This window comes from Oncorhynchus masou, chromosome 23 (assembly GCF_036934945.1).
Source record: "Oncorhynchus masou masou isolate Uvic2021 chromosome 23, UVic_Omas_1.1, whole genome shotgun sequence".
NCBI lineage: Eukaryota > Metazoa > Chordata > Actinopteri > Salmoniformes > Salmonidae > Oncorhynchus > Oncorhynchus masou.
In genome coordinates, this window is record NC_088234.1 from 13560269 (window position 1) to 13574026 (window position 13758).

The 13758-nt window shown below is 43.1% G+C and overlaps 1 non-coding gene across 1 annotated transcript; it reads right to left on the reverse strand.

Moving 5' to 3' along the window:
• Positions 1-2384: 2384 nt before the first annotated feature.
• Positions 2385-2466, reverse strand: trnal-aag (transfer RNA leucine (anticodon AAG)). Its single transcript has one exon. It is a non-coding gene; the product is annotated as a tRNA-Leu (tRNA).
• Between the last annotated feature and the right edge of the window lie 11292 nt (positions 2467-13758).

Genomic DNA, 13758 nt, shown 5'->3' on the forward strand with positions numbered 1-13758 from the left:
AACTACATACATTGGTTTGCACAGCGAGTCAATAAACCGGCGACCAGTGCACTGGTGTTGTATGGACATGCCTTCCAACCTGAGATCTGACCGCGATAATTAAGCTTCCGACTGGTTATCACTGCCTTTTCTTTCCCTCCCATTATTGTATATCAAGTAAGACAGCAGCCTACATGAGAAACAACAAATATTGATTGCTCAATGGGGAGGGAATGAACGGCAACAACACCAGGAGCTCCCGAGTGTTGCACCGGTCTAAGGCACTGCATCTCAGATCGAAAGGCGTCACGACATACTCTGGTTTGATTGCAGGCTGTATCACAACTGGCCGTGATTGGGAGTTTGCAAAGGCTATTTTCTGGCCGAAATCCCCCCTCGCCCCAATTCTATCTTGGGACTGCAAGGCCTGGCACACATCATAATAATTTTGGTAGCTCATGTTGACCAGTAGTGTGTGCCACAGAAAGCTAAATTAAAGTATAAAGAAACATACACATTTATTTTAGAAACATTTTGTAATGTTTAAGAAAAATAATGATAGACAAATATTATCACACAGTAACACAAAAACATCACAGAAAGTTACGTTTATTAACAAACATTAAAATAAGAAATATACATTTCGATCTTTACATAATAAGATGTAAAATGACAAATCAAATATAAAAAGACATAACAAACAAATATTGGATAGCTTCAACAGCTCGACTGAACATTTAGTCCAATTTTTATGGAAAGTTTTCCAGGTGATATCGCATGGAACTCAAGCCTAACCTAGTCCTGATAGGCAGATAGGGGAAATCCTTCCCCTTCTTTCTTTGGCACACATCAGAGTCAAGTACTTTCTATTAAACAAACTTCACGGTGACAACCGAAATTAATAATAAATGTATGTGTGTTATATTAAACGTAGAGCCGGGAGTAAAATGCAGGCAAGCAATGAACATTTCAGAACAACTAATTGGGAGAGATGACCAATTTTGTCAAAGAGGTGTATTTATAGACAAAAACACTTGAAACAAATAGCCAAACCAAAAACGGCAGACATTACTAGTGCCTCCCCCAATATCAAACCAACATAAAAAAAATCTAATGAAAGGCAGAAATCTCAACTTGCAAGCAAGTCGCAGCAATGAATAATTGAGTACCTGCGTGTTCAAGCAAGTCGGGGGTGGGGAGAATTCTGGCAGCGGGAGCTTTTCGGCACAACACCAGAAACGGTTAGGAAAGTAGCTAAAGTACCTAGTATCAGGGTCGCAGTAAGCACAATCATACAACGCATGAAGAAACAGTACACCCATCAGTATGTTTTATTTTTTTTTAGCATATTTTTCATAAGTGAAAATGTAAAATTATTTGTGAAATACGACACATTCTCTGGCTTCAAAACACAAGTGCAAACTCGCAGTATAATGTACGTACGGTAGTTGTAGTTGCGTGGTAAGAAACACAGCTCAATCAACGCCGTCTAACCACAGACAGAAGGGGAAACCCATCACAGGGGCTATACACGCCGGTTCAGAAAGTTTCCTCACTTGAAGGAGTGCAAGTGCGAATGGAGTTTGTGCAGACGCGTACTTCCCAAGAGGCGTTCCCTAATATAAATGTGCAAATACATGCTACAACGCGCCAATAGTATCTCGCTATCTCGTGCCTGGCTTTGCCCACCTGCTTCCTGGTTCTGCCCAGTATGCTTCATGTTCTCCTACTGTAAACAACACAGATGAACTATCTTGGGTTAGTTCTTAATATATTTTGTCTAACCTATAGTGGAGCGCTTTCGACACACCCACTCGCCATAGCTGTAGCTGCCCTTCTCATAAAAGTGACCAAAGCTCCTTTTCCTATTTTGGAAAAATGACACCCTTCACACACATACAAATTATCCAGCACTCTAGGCACATCGTTACTTCAGCGAGTTAGCTACTAAAGTATATCCTCTATGAAATGATAAATGGAATAACGATAGAGTACAGAGGCAAATCGTTGTCTGTATCACGAAAGACCAGAGCTAGTTAACGTTACTAGCTTTGAAACTATTTGTCCCTCCCTTTATAGCTAGTTATCTACGTGCCAACGTACAAATAACGTGTCTCACATAGCTATAGCTAGCTAATAGCTAATGTCTAAATGTTGCACTTTCTCTGGGCAGAAGTGAATTGTGTTTCTGCGCCTAGCGTTGACAACACATTCAAATGTACTGCTCAAGAATCAATACACCACGGAGTACCGAAGGTTTAAAAAGTCTGGACAATGAAACAAGTTCTACATTTTGCATTGAAGTGCGTGACGTATGCACATGAAATATAATTGATTAGTAACTATTAGTAACTACTAGTAGTAACTATATAAATATTTTTTCAAAATGTCAAACAAAAAACAACTGGCAGCGGCGGGATTCGAACCCGCGCCTCCGAAGAGACTGGAGCCTTAATCCAGCGCCTTAGACCGCTCGGCCACGCTACCGATGAAGTATGTGTGTTGGGTTTGGGTATTTAACTGAGCTAAAGTAGGGAATATATTTCTATTCAATAGTTTATTCGATGGGAAAGTTTTACTTCGACTGACTATCACTTCAAAATCAGTAGACCTATCCCACTACTTTTCTCCCAATGGTACTGAAAACGTGTGTTTATTCAGAACGCAGAAACACCAACCTTGTACACTACCGCCATCTACTGGTTGAAGAGGCAGTGTAATAACTATCACGCACCAATCGGACAAGGTCAACTTTTTATTTTGTATTTATTTTTATTTAACCTTTATTTAACAAGGCTAGTCAGTTAAGAACAAATCATTATTTACAATGACGGCCTATCAAAAGGCCTCCTTCTGGGACGGGGGCTGGGATCAAAAATAAAATAAGAAACAAAGCCACATCATGAAAAGAGAGACAACACAACACTAAAAGAGAGACCTAAGACAACAACATAGCATGGCAGCAACACATGAAAACACAGGATGGTAGCAACACAGTATTACAACAACATGGTAGCAACACAATATGGCAGAAGCACAACATTGTAGCAGATCAAAAACATGGTACAAACATTATTGGGCACAGACAACAGCACCAAGGGCAAGAAGGTAGAGACAACAATAAATCACGTGAAGCAGCCACAATTGTCAATAAGCGTGTCCATGATTGAGTCTTTGAATGATGAGATTGAGATAAAATTGTCCAGTTTGAGTGTTTGTTGCAGCTCGTTCCAGTCACTAGCTGCAGAGAACTGAAAAGAGGAGCAACCCAGGGGTGTGTGTGCTTTGGGGACTTTTAACAGAATGTGACTGGCAGAATGGGTGTTGTATGTGGAGGATGAGGGCTGCAGTAGGTATCTCAGATAGGGGGCAGTGAGGCCTAAGAGGGTTTTATAAATAAGCATCAACCAGTGGGTCTTGTGACGGGTATACAGAGATGACCAGTTCACAGAGGAGTATAGAGTGCAGTGATGTGTCCTACAAGGAGCATTGGTGGCAAATCTGATGGCCAGAATGGTAAAGAACATCTAGCCGCTCGACAGAACCTTTACCTGACGATCTATAAATCATGATGAAACTTGATCTAAGTGTATTTTATTAAAGATACCTTGTTGTGCTTAAACGAAACAATGTGAACAAACAACACAACAACCTTACATTAAGAAAACTAGATATTTCTGCAGCCAGAAAAGCTTGCTAATATGATACATACTGACGCAGTAGTTATTAACACATAACATTATTTGTGACTCAATAATCTTGGAGGATAAACATAATGCTTTATCCTCAGCCTGAGCATAAAATAGTGCACAATGACGTAGCCTAGTTGTGATTTGTGTCATAGTGACTCGTGACTGTCTCAATTCCTCATGGTGCGTTGCTGCTGTATGCTGAGAGGTAGCGACCCTTTAGTCCTGAAGCCATTCCTAGCCTGGTCTAATAGACTGATTGTTATGATAATCACCGTTCTATTGACGTAGCTAACCTATTCTTCTTTTCCTCTTCACTACCACTCTCTCTTTCTCTTTCACGTTCTGTTTAACTCTCTCTTTCTGTCTCACATTCTGTTTAACTCTCTCTTTCTGTCTCACATTTTGTTGAACTCTCTCTTTCTGTCTCACATTCTGTTTAACTCTCTTTCTGTCTCACATTCTGTTTAACTCTCTCTTTCTGTCTCACATTCTGTTTAACTCTCTCTTAATGTCTCACATTCTGTTTAACTCTCTTTCTGTTTCACATTCTGTTTAACTCTCTCTTTCTGTCTCACATTCTGTTTAACTCTCTCTTTCTGTCTCACATTCTGTTTAACTCTCTCTTTCTGTCTCACATTCTGTTTAACTCTCTCTTTCTGTCTCACATTCTGTTTAACTCTCTCTTTCTGTCCCACATTCTGTTTAACTCTCTCTTTCTGTCTCACATTCTGTTTAACTCTCTCTTTCTGTCTCACATTCCGTGTAACTCTCTCTCTCTTTGACATTCGGTGTAACTCAATTCAATTCAATTTAAGGAGCTTTATTGGCAATGGAAACATATGTTAACATTGCCAAAGCAAGTGAAGTAGATAATATACAAAAATGAAATAAACAATAAAAATGAACAGTGAACATTACACTCACAGAAGTAACTCCCTCTCTCTCACACATTCTGTGTAACTCTCTCTTTCACATTCAGTGTAACTCTCTCACATTCTGTGTAATTCTCTCTTTCTCTCACACATTCTGTGTAACTCTCTCTTTCTCACACTGTGTAACTTTCTCTCTCACACTGTGTTTAACTCAATTCAATTCAAAAGGCTTTATTGGCATGGCAAACATATGTTTAAATTGCCAAAGCAAGTGAAATAGATAATAAACAAAAGTGAAATAAACAACCAAAAATTAAAAGTAAACTTTACACTCACAAAAGTTTCAAAGGAATAGGGACATTTCAAATGTCATATTATGTCTATATACAGTGTTGTAATGATGTGCAAACAGTTAAAGTACTAAAGGGAAAAGACATTTACATACATCTGGGTTGTATTTACAATGGTGTTTGTTCTTCACTGGTTGCCCTTTTCTTGTGGCAACAGGTCACACATCTTGCTGCTGTGATGGCACACTGTGGTACTTCATCCAATACATATTTATCAAGATTGGGTTTGTTTTCGAATTCTTCGTGGGTCTGTGTAATCTGAGGGAAATATGTGTCTCTAATATGGTCATACATTTGGCAGGAGGTTAGAAATTGCAGCTCAGTTTCCAACTTCTCTTGAGAGCCAGGTCTGCCTACGGCAACCATTCTCAATAGCAAGGTTATGCTCACTAAATCTGTTCAAAGTTGTTTCACAAAGACACGGCGGTTGGAGCCAAAAATCTCACATTTGGATTCATCAGACCAAAAGCCAGAATTCCCACGGCTCTAATGTCCATTACTTTTGTTTCTTGGCCCAAGCAAGTCCATTCTTATTCTTGGTATCCCTTAGTAGTACACTGCTCAAAAAATAAAGGGAACACTAAAATAACACATCCTAGATCTGAATGAATGAAATATTCTTATTAAATACTTTTTTCTTTACATAGTTGAATGTGCTGACAACAAAATCACTCAAAAATTATCAATGGAAATCAAATTTATCAACCCATGGAGGTCTGGATTTGGAGTCACACTCAAAATTAAAGTGGAAAATCACACTACAGGCTGATCCAACTTTGATGTAATGTCCTTAAAACAAGTCAAAATGAGGCTCAGTGGTGTGTGTGGCCTCCACGTGCCTGAAAGACCTCCCTACAATGCCTGGGCATGCTCCTGATGAGGTGGCTGATGGTCTCCTGAGGGATCTCCTCCCAGACCTGGACTAAAGCATCCGCCAACTCCTGGACAGTCTGTGGTGCAACGTGGCATTGGTGGATGGAGCGAGACATGATGTCCCAGATGTGCTAAATTGGATTCAGGTCTGGGGAACGGGCGGGCCAATCCATAGCATCAATGCCTTCCTCTTGCAGGAACTGCTGACACACTCCAGCCACATGAGGTCTAGCATTGTCTTGCATTAGGAGGAACCCAGGGCCAACCGCACCAGCATATGGTCTCACAAGGGGTCTGAGGATCTCATCTCGGTACCTAATGGCAGTCTGGCTACCTCTGGCGAGCACATGGAGGCTGTGCGGCCCCCCAAAGAAATGCCACCCCACACCATGACTGACCCACCGCCAAACCGGTCATGCTGGAGGATATTGCAGGCAGCAGAACGTTCTTCACGGCGTCTCCAGACTCTGTCACGTCTGTCACATGTGCTCAGTGTGAACCTGCTTCCATCTGTGAAGAGCACAGGGCGCCAGTGGCGAATTTGCCAATCTTGGTGTTCTCTGGCAAATGCCAAACATCCTGCACGGTGTTGGGCTGTAAGCACAACCCCCACCTGTGGACGTCGGGCCCTCATACCACCCTCATGTAGTCCGTTTCTGACCGTTTGAGCAGACACATGCACATTTGTGGCCTGCTGGAGGTCATTTTGTAAGGCTCTGGCAGTGCTCCTCCTGCCCTCCTTGCACAAAGGCGGAGGTAGCGGTCCTGCTGCTGGGTTGTTGCCCTCCTACGGCCTCCTCCACGTCTCCTGATGTACTGGCCTGTCCCCTGGTAGCGCCTCCATGCTCTGGACACTACGCTGACAGACGCAGCAAACCTTCTTGCCACAGCTCGCATTGATGTGCCATCCTGGATGAGCTGCACTACCTGAGCCACTTGTGTGAGTTGTAGACTCCGTCTCATGCTACCACTAGAGTGAAAGCACCGCCAGCATTCAAAAGTGACCAAAACATCAGCCTGGAAGCATAGGAACTGAGAAGTGGTCTGTGGTCACCACCTGCAGAACCACTCATTTATTGGGGGTGTCTTGCTAATTGCCTATAATTTCCACCTGTTGTCTATTCCATTTGCACAACAGCATGTGAACTTTTTTGTCAATCAGTGTTGCTTCCTACATGGACAGTTTGATTTCACTGACTTGACTTGGAGTTACATTGTGTTGTTTAAGTGTTTTTGAGCAGTGTAGTTTCTTTGCAGCAATTCAACCATGAAGGCCTGATTCACACAGTCTCCTCTGAACAGCTGATGTTGAGATGTGTCTGTTACTTGAACTCTGTGAAGCAGTTATTTGGGCTGAAATCTGAGGTGCAGTTAACTCTAATGAAGTTATCCTCTGCAGCAGAGGTAACTCTGGGTCTTCCTTTCCTGTGGCGGTCCTCATGAGAGCAATTTGCATCATAGCACCTTTTTTTAAACATTTATTTAACTAGGCAAGTCAGTAAAGAACAAATTCTTATTTTCAATGTCAGCCTAGGAACAGTGGGTTAACTGAATGTTCAAGGGAAGAACGACAGATTTGTACCTTGTCAGCTTAGGGAGTTGAACTTGCAACCTTTTGGTTACTAGTCCAACACTCGAACCACTAGTATACGCTGCCACCCCAGCGACGACACTTGAAATTTTCCGTATTGACTGATCTTCGCATCTTAAAGTAATGAGAACTTGGTCATCTAAATTCTATCAGCACATTGGCTGTCACACCCGCACAGGCAATACACTGGACCACTGCTACTCTAACTTCCAGGATGCATACAAGGCCCTCCCCCCGCCCTCCCTTCGGCAAATCTGACCACCTTGCTCCTACCGTCCTACAGAAACTCAAACAGGATGTACCCGTGACTAGACCCATTCAACGCTGGTCTGACCAATCGGAATCCACGCTTCAAGATTGTTTTGATCACGCGGACTGGGAAATGTTCCAGGAAGCCTCAGAGAATAACATCGATTTATACGCTTACTTGTTGAGGGAGTTTATAAGGAAGTACGTAGGAGATGTTGTACCCACTGTGACTATTAAAACCTAACCAGAAACCGTGGATAGACTGCGGCATTCGCCGCATTCAACCATGGAAAGATGACTAGTAATATGGCCGAATATAAGCAGTGTAGTTAATCCATCAGCAAGGCAATCAAACAAGTGAAATGTCGGTATACGAACAAAGTGGAGTCGCAATTCAACGGCTCAGGGTCTACAGGCAATTACGGACTACAAAAAGAAAACCAGCCACGTCACAAATGTCGATGTCTTCCAGACAAACTAAACACCTTCTTTGCCCGCTTTGAGGATAATGCAGTGCCACCGACGCGGCCCACTACCAAGGACTGTGGGCCCACCTTTCCTTCTCCATGGCCAACGTGAGTAAGGCATTTAAATGTGTTAACCCTCGCAAGGCTGCTGGCCCAGACGGCATCCCTAGCCACGTCCTCAGAGCATGCGCAGACCAGCTGGCTGGTGTGTTTATGGACATATTCAATCACTCCCTATCCCAATCTGCTGTCGCCACATGCTTCAAGATGACCACATTGTTCCTGTACCCAAGAGGGCAAAGATAACTAAACTAAATGACTATCGCCCAAAAGCACTCACTTCTGTCATCATGAAGTGCTTTGAGAGACTAGTCAAGGATCATATCACCTCCACCTTACCTGCCACCCTAGACCCACTTCTATTTGCATACTGCCCTAACAGGTACACAGACGATGCAATCTCCATCACACTGCACACCTTAGTACCCTCCAAGCTCATAATTAAGCTTGAGGCCTGGGGTTTCAACTCTGCCCTGTGTAATTGGGTCCTGGACATCCTGAAGGGCCGCCCCCAGGTGGTGAAGGTAGGAAACAACCTCTTCACTTCGCTGATCCTCAACACTGGGTACCCACAAGGGTTCTCAGCCCTCTCCTGCACTCCCTGTTCACCCAGGCCAGGTATTCCTGATGTATAATCCTAGGGCTTAGGTCCTCCGAGAGAGAGAAAGAAAGAAATAATTAGAGAGAGCATACTTAAATTCACACAGGACACAGGAGAAATACTCCAGAAATACTCCTGATACAACAGACTGACCCCAGCCCCCCGACACATAAACTACTGCAGCATAAACACTGGAGGCTGTGACAGGAGGGGTCGGGGGACACTGTGGCCCCGTCCGATGATAACCCCAGACAGGGCCAAACAGGCAGGATATAACCCCACCCACTTTGCCAAATCACAGCCCCCACACCACTAGAGGGATATCTTCAATCACCAACTTACTATCCTGAGACAAGACCAAGTATAGCCCACAAAGATCTCCGCCACGGCACAACCCAAGGGGGGCGCCAACCCAGACAGGAAGATCACGTCAGTGACTCAACCCACTCAAGTGGCGCACCCCTCCTAGGGACGGCATAGAAGAGCACCAGTAAGACAGTGACTCAGCCCCTGTAATAGGGTTAGAGGCAGAGAATCCCAGTGGAGAGAGGGGAACCGGCCAGTCAGAGACAGCAAGGGCGGTTCGTTGCTCCAGTGCCTTTCCATACACCTTCACACTCCTGGGCCAGACTACACTCAATCGTAGGACCTACTGAAGAGACGAGTCTTCAATAAAGACTTAAAAGTTGAGACCGAGTCTGCGTCTCTCACATGGGTAGGCAAACCATACCATAAAAATGGAGCTCTATAGGAGAAAGCCCTGTCTCCAGCTGTTTGCTTAGAAATTCTAGGGACAGTTAAGAAACTACCTGCCCTCCAGGACACTTACAGCACACGATGTCACAGGAAGGCCAAAAAGATAATCAAGGACAACAACCATCTGAGCCACTGCCTGTTCATCTCACTACCATCCAGGAGACAAGGTCAGTATAGGTACATCAAAGCTGGGACAGAGAGACTGAAAAAACAGCTTCTATCTCAAGGCCATCAGACTGTTAAAAAACCATCACTAACACAGAGGCTACTTCCAACATACATACTCAAATCATTAGCCACTTTAATAAATGGATCACTAGTCACTTTTAAAAAATGGCACTTTAATGTTTACATATCTTACATTACTCATCTCATATGTATATACTTTATTTTATACCATCTATTGCATCTTGCCTATGCCGCTCGGCCATTGCTCATCCATATATTTATATATACATAATCTTATTCCATCCCTTTACATTTGAGTGTATTAAGTAGATTACTGTACTGTCAAAACTAGTAGCACAAGCATATCGCTACACTTGCATTAACATCTGCTAACCATGTTTATGTGACCAAGAACATTTGATTTGATTTTTGAAGAGTGTGCAAAGCTGTCATCAAGGCAAAGGGTGGCTACTTTGAAAAATCTCAAATCTCAAATATTTTTTTATTTGCTTAACACTTTTTTGGTTACTATATCATTCCATATGTGTTATATATACATATAACACCCACAGTCTCCCTCACATGTATCCAAAATAACTTAATTGACACGGGCCTCTCCCTTCAGGCCTGAGATTCCTGTGGAGAATTTAAAAGCAAATATGTTAGGAACATGGTATGAAATATGTTAGGAACATGGTATGAAATATGTTAGGAACATGGTATGAAATATGTTAGGAACATGGTATGAAATATGTTAGGAACATGGTATGAAATATGTTAGGAACATGGTATGAAATATGTTAGGAACATGGTATGAAATATGTTAGGAACATGGTATGAAATATGTTAGGAACATGGTATGAAATACTACTGATGGACTTCTGTAAATAACATACATGTTACATGTGAAAGAGTAGGTCATATGGAGTGACAAATAAAATCATATTATCAACAAGTGGAAGATGTGTGTGTGAGAGAGAGAGAGAGAGAGAGAGAGAGAGAGAGAGAGAGAGAGAGAGAGAGAGAGAGAGAGAGAGAGAGATGGAGAGGGAGTAGAGAGAGAGAGAGAGAGAGAGATGGAGAGAGAGTAGAGAGAGAGAGAGAGAGAGAAGAGAGTGAGAGTGAGAGTGAGAGAGAGAGAGAGAGAGAGAGAGAGAGTAGAGAGAGAGAGAGAGTAGAGAGAGAGAGAGAGTAGAGAGAGAGAGAGAGTAGAGAGAGAGAGAGAGAGAGAGAGAAGAGAGAAGAGAGAGTAGAGAGAGAGAGAGTAGAGAGAGAGAGAGTAGAGAGAGAGAGTAGAGAGAGAGAGAGAGAGAGAGAAGAGAGAAGAGAAAGAGAGAGTAGAGAGAGAGAGAGAGAAGAGAGCTTAGAGTGAGAGTGAGAGTGAGAGAGCGAGTGAGAGTGAGAGAGAGAAAGATGGAAAAATGTACTGCATTGTTTTTATTTTGACAGGATTATTTAGGCAGCATGTTGCTCCTGGACCGCAAGCTTAGCCTCGACGGATTCACGGCTCAGAGGTCAGAGGTGACAGCTGACATGACGCGATGGGAAAACAGGATATTTCAGGGAGGACAAAAATGTCACAACATCATCTCATTGTGTATTGGCATTCTAGCCCAAACGGCTAAAAAAGTAGTGCCCTATGTAAAGAACAAGGTTACATTAAGGATGCAACCTCAGTGTAGTCAAGGATGCCCAGGCCCGCATCTCTAATAAGATGACAGCTTTAAATGAAGTGAAACACTACAGTACATTGCAATGGCTTTTTACCCTAGTCTCGATATTTTCCCTAGAGTCTTCCCACTGGGCGCAGACATCAATTTAACGTCTATTCCAAGTTGGTTTAATGTTATTTCATTGATATGACGTGGAAACAACGTTGATTCAACCAGTGTGTGCCCAGTGGGTTGCCTCAATACTTTTTGCTTATTAAAATGCAAATGGTTCACCCAAACATTCTCCCACGGAGGTGGGTGTCATAATGGATTCATTTGATGTGCAGATTATTGGGTCAACAATGGACAGGGTTGAAACTAATGAAATGGAATTCTCAGAATTTCAAAGTACAAGACGGAGTGAGGAGGAATATGATAAGCTCGCAAGCAGACACGCAAGCACAAATGCTCACTCGCACACACACACACACACACACACACACACACACACACACACACACACACACACACACACACACACACACACACACACACACACACACACACACACACACACACACACACACACACACACAGGTTTGATATGAGGGGCACTTTGGTTAGAGGTTCACGCTGCCCTGGCTAGAGAGTCCTGCCTGCACAGCCTACACTTGCGCTATTAAGGCTGGGCTAGAGTAAAATCCTGCACTCCCTACTTTACCATAGATCAGGGGTAACTATAACTACTGCTATATCCCACTGATAAAAGCATCATCTCTATCTGTCACAAGGTGTCATTAAAAACCAATGATCTGATAAAGTAGACCGTGGCTGTGAATGATCATTACCCCATTTACATCAAAACGTCACTTTAATCTACTTCCTCCACACATTCAGGCATAACCTAGAATGTATTGTCTGACTAGAACATGTTGTAATCTGGGGACAGTGGAAACCAGATGACTTCCCCAAATCTCTGAAGATTAAAGAGATTACCGGCCGGCCGGCCAGCCTCCCAAATGGCACCCTATTCACTATATAGGCTACTAGTGCATTATTGACTAGAACCCTATGGCCCCTGTTAAAGCAATGTGCACTATAAAAGGGCAAATTTGGAATGCTGCCGGGGATAACTGCTGCATTCATATGATACCCCTCCCTCACGATAACAGCTGTTATTCCCACTACTTCCAAGACGAGTCACACTTATCCACTGATACCAGACCCTAGTCATCCAACCATCCCACATCCAGTTGCCATGCTGTCATTGCACTTATCCACTGATACCAGACCCTAGTCATCCAACCATCCCACATCCAGCTGCCATGCTGTCATTGCACTTATCCACTGATACCAGACCCTAGTCATCCAACCATCCCACATCCAGCTGCCATGCTGTCATTGCACTTATCCACTGATACCAGACCCTAGTCATCCAACCATCCCACATCCAGCTGCCATGCTGTCATTGCACTTATCCACTGATACCAGACCCTAGTCATCCAACCATCCCACATCCAGCTGCCATGCTGTCATTGCACTTATCCACTGATACCAGACCCTAGTCATCCAACCATCCCACATCCAGCTGCCATGCTGTCATTGCACTTATCCACTGATACCAGACCCTAGTCATCCAACCATCCCACATCCAGCTACCATGCTGTCATTGCACTTATCCACTGATACCAGACCCTAGTCATCCAACCATCCCACATCCAGCTGCCATGCTGTCATTGCACTTATCCACTGATACCAGACCCTAGTCATCCAACCATCCCACATCCAGCTGCCATGCTCTCATTCTGCCAAAACCACTTTGGGTTCTCAAAACGAGTTTGAGGTACATTGATCTAATAATTTGTAATTTAGAAAATATATATATCACAGGTGGTTGGTGGCACCTTAATTGGGGGGGGCAGGCTCGTGGTAATGGCTGGAGCGGAACAGGTGGAATGGTATCAAATACATCAAACACATGGTTTCCATGTCATTCCATTTACTCCGTTCCAGACATTATTATGAGCCGTCCTCCCCTCTGCAGCCTCCACTGAACTATATATATGTTGATCTGTTTTTAGTTGAAGTAGTATCCCTAACCGCCCACCCTAATGGGGCAAACTGCCCCCAGGGCAATCAATGATACTTATTATTAGCATTTTCCATATGATCTATAAGTAACTTCTTTGAGTTAAACAATAGATTTTGAGATGCTTTAGAATGGATTTCATATTGACTGCAGACTCCATGTGAAATATCATACCAGTTATAATGATGCCAATTTAAAAAAAATAATTGAACCTTTTTTGATTAACCTCCTTTAAATGTTCACACCCAATGCAACAAAAACATGTTCTCTGATTTATGCCCTTACTAATTTTGTAATTTATTTTGTAAAGGAAGGGCGAAAATAAAAGAGGGGGGAGAACATCAAAACCTCATCATAGT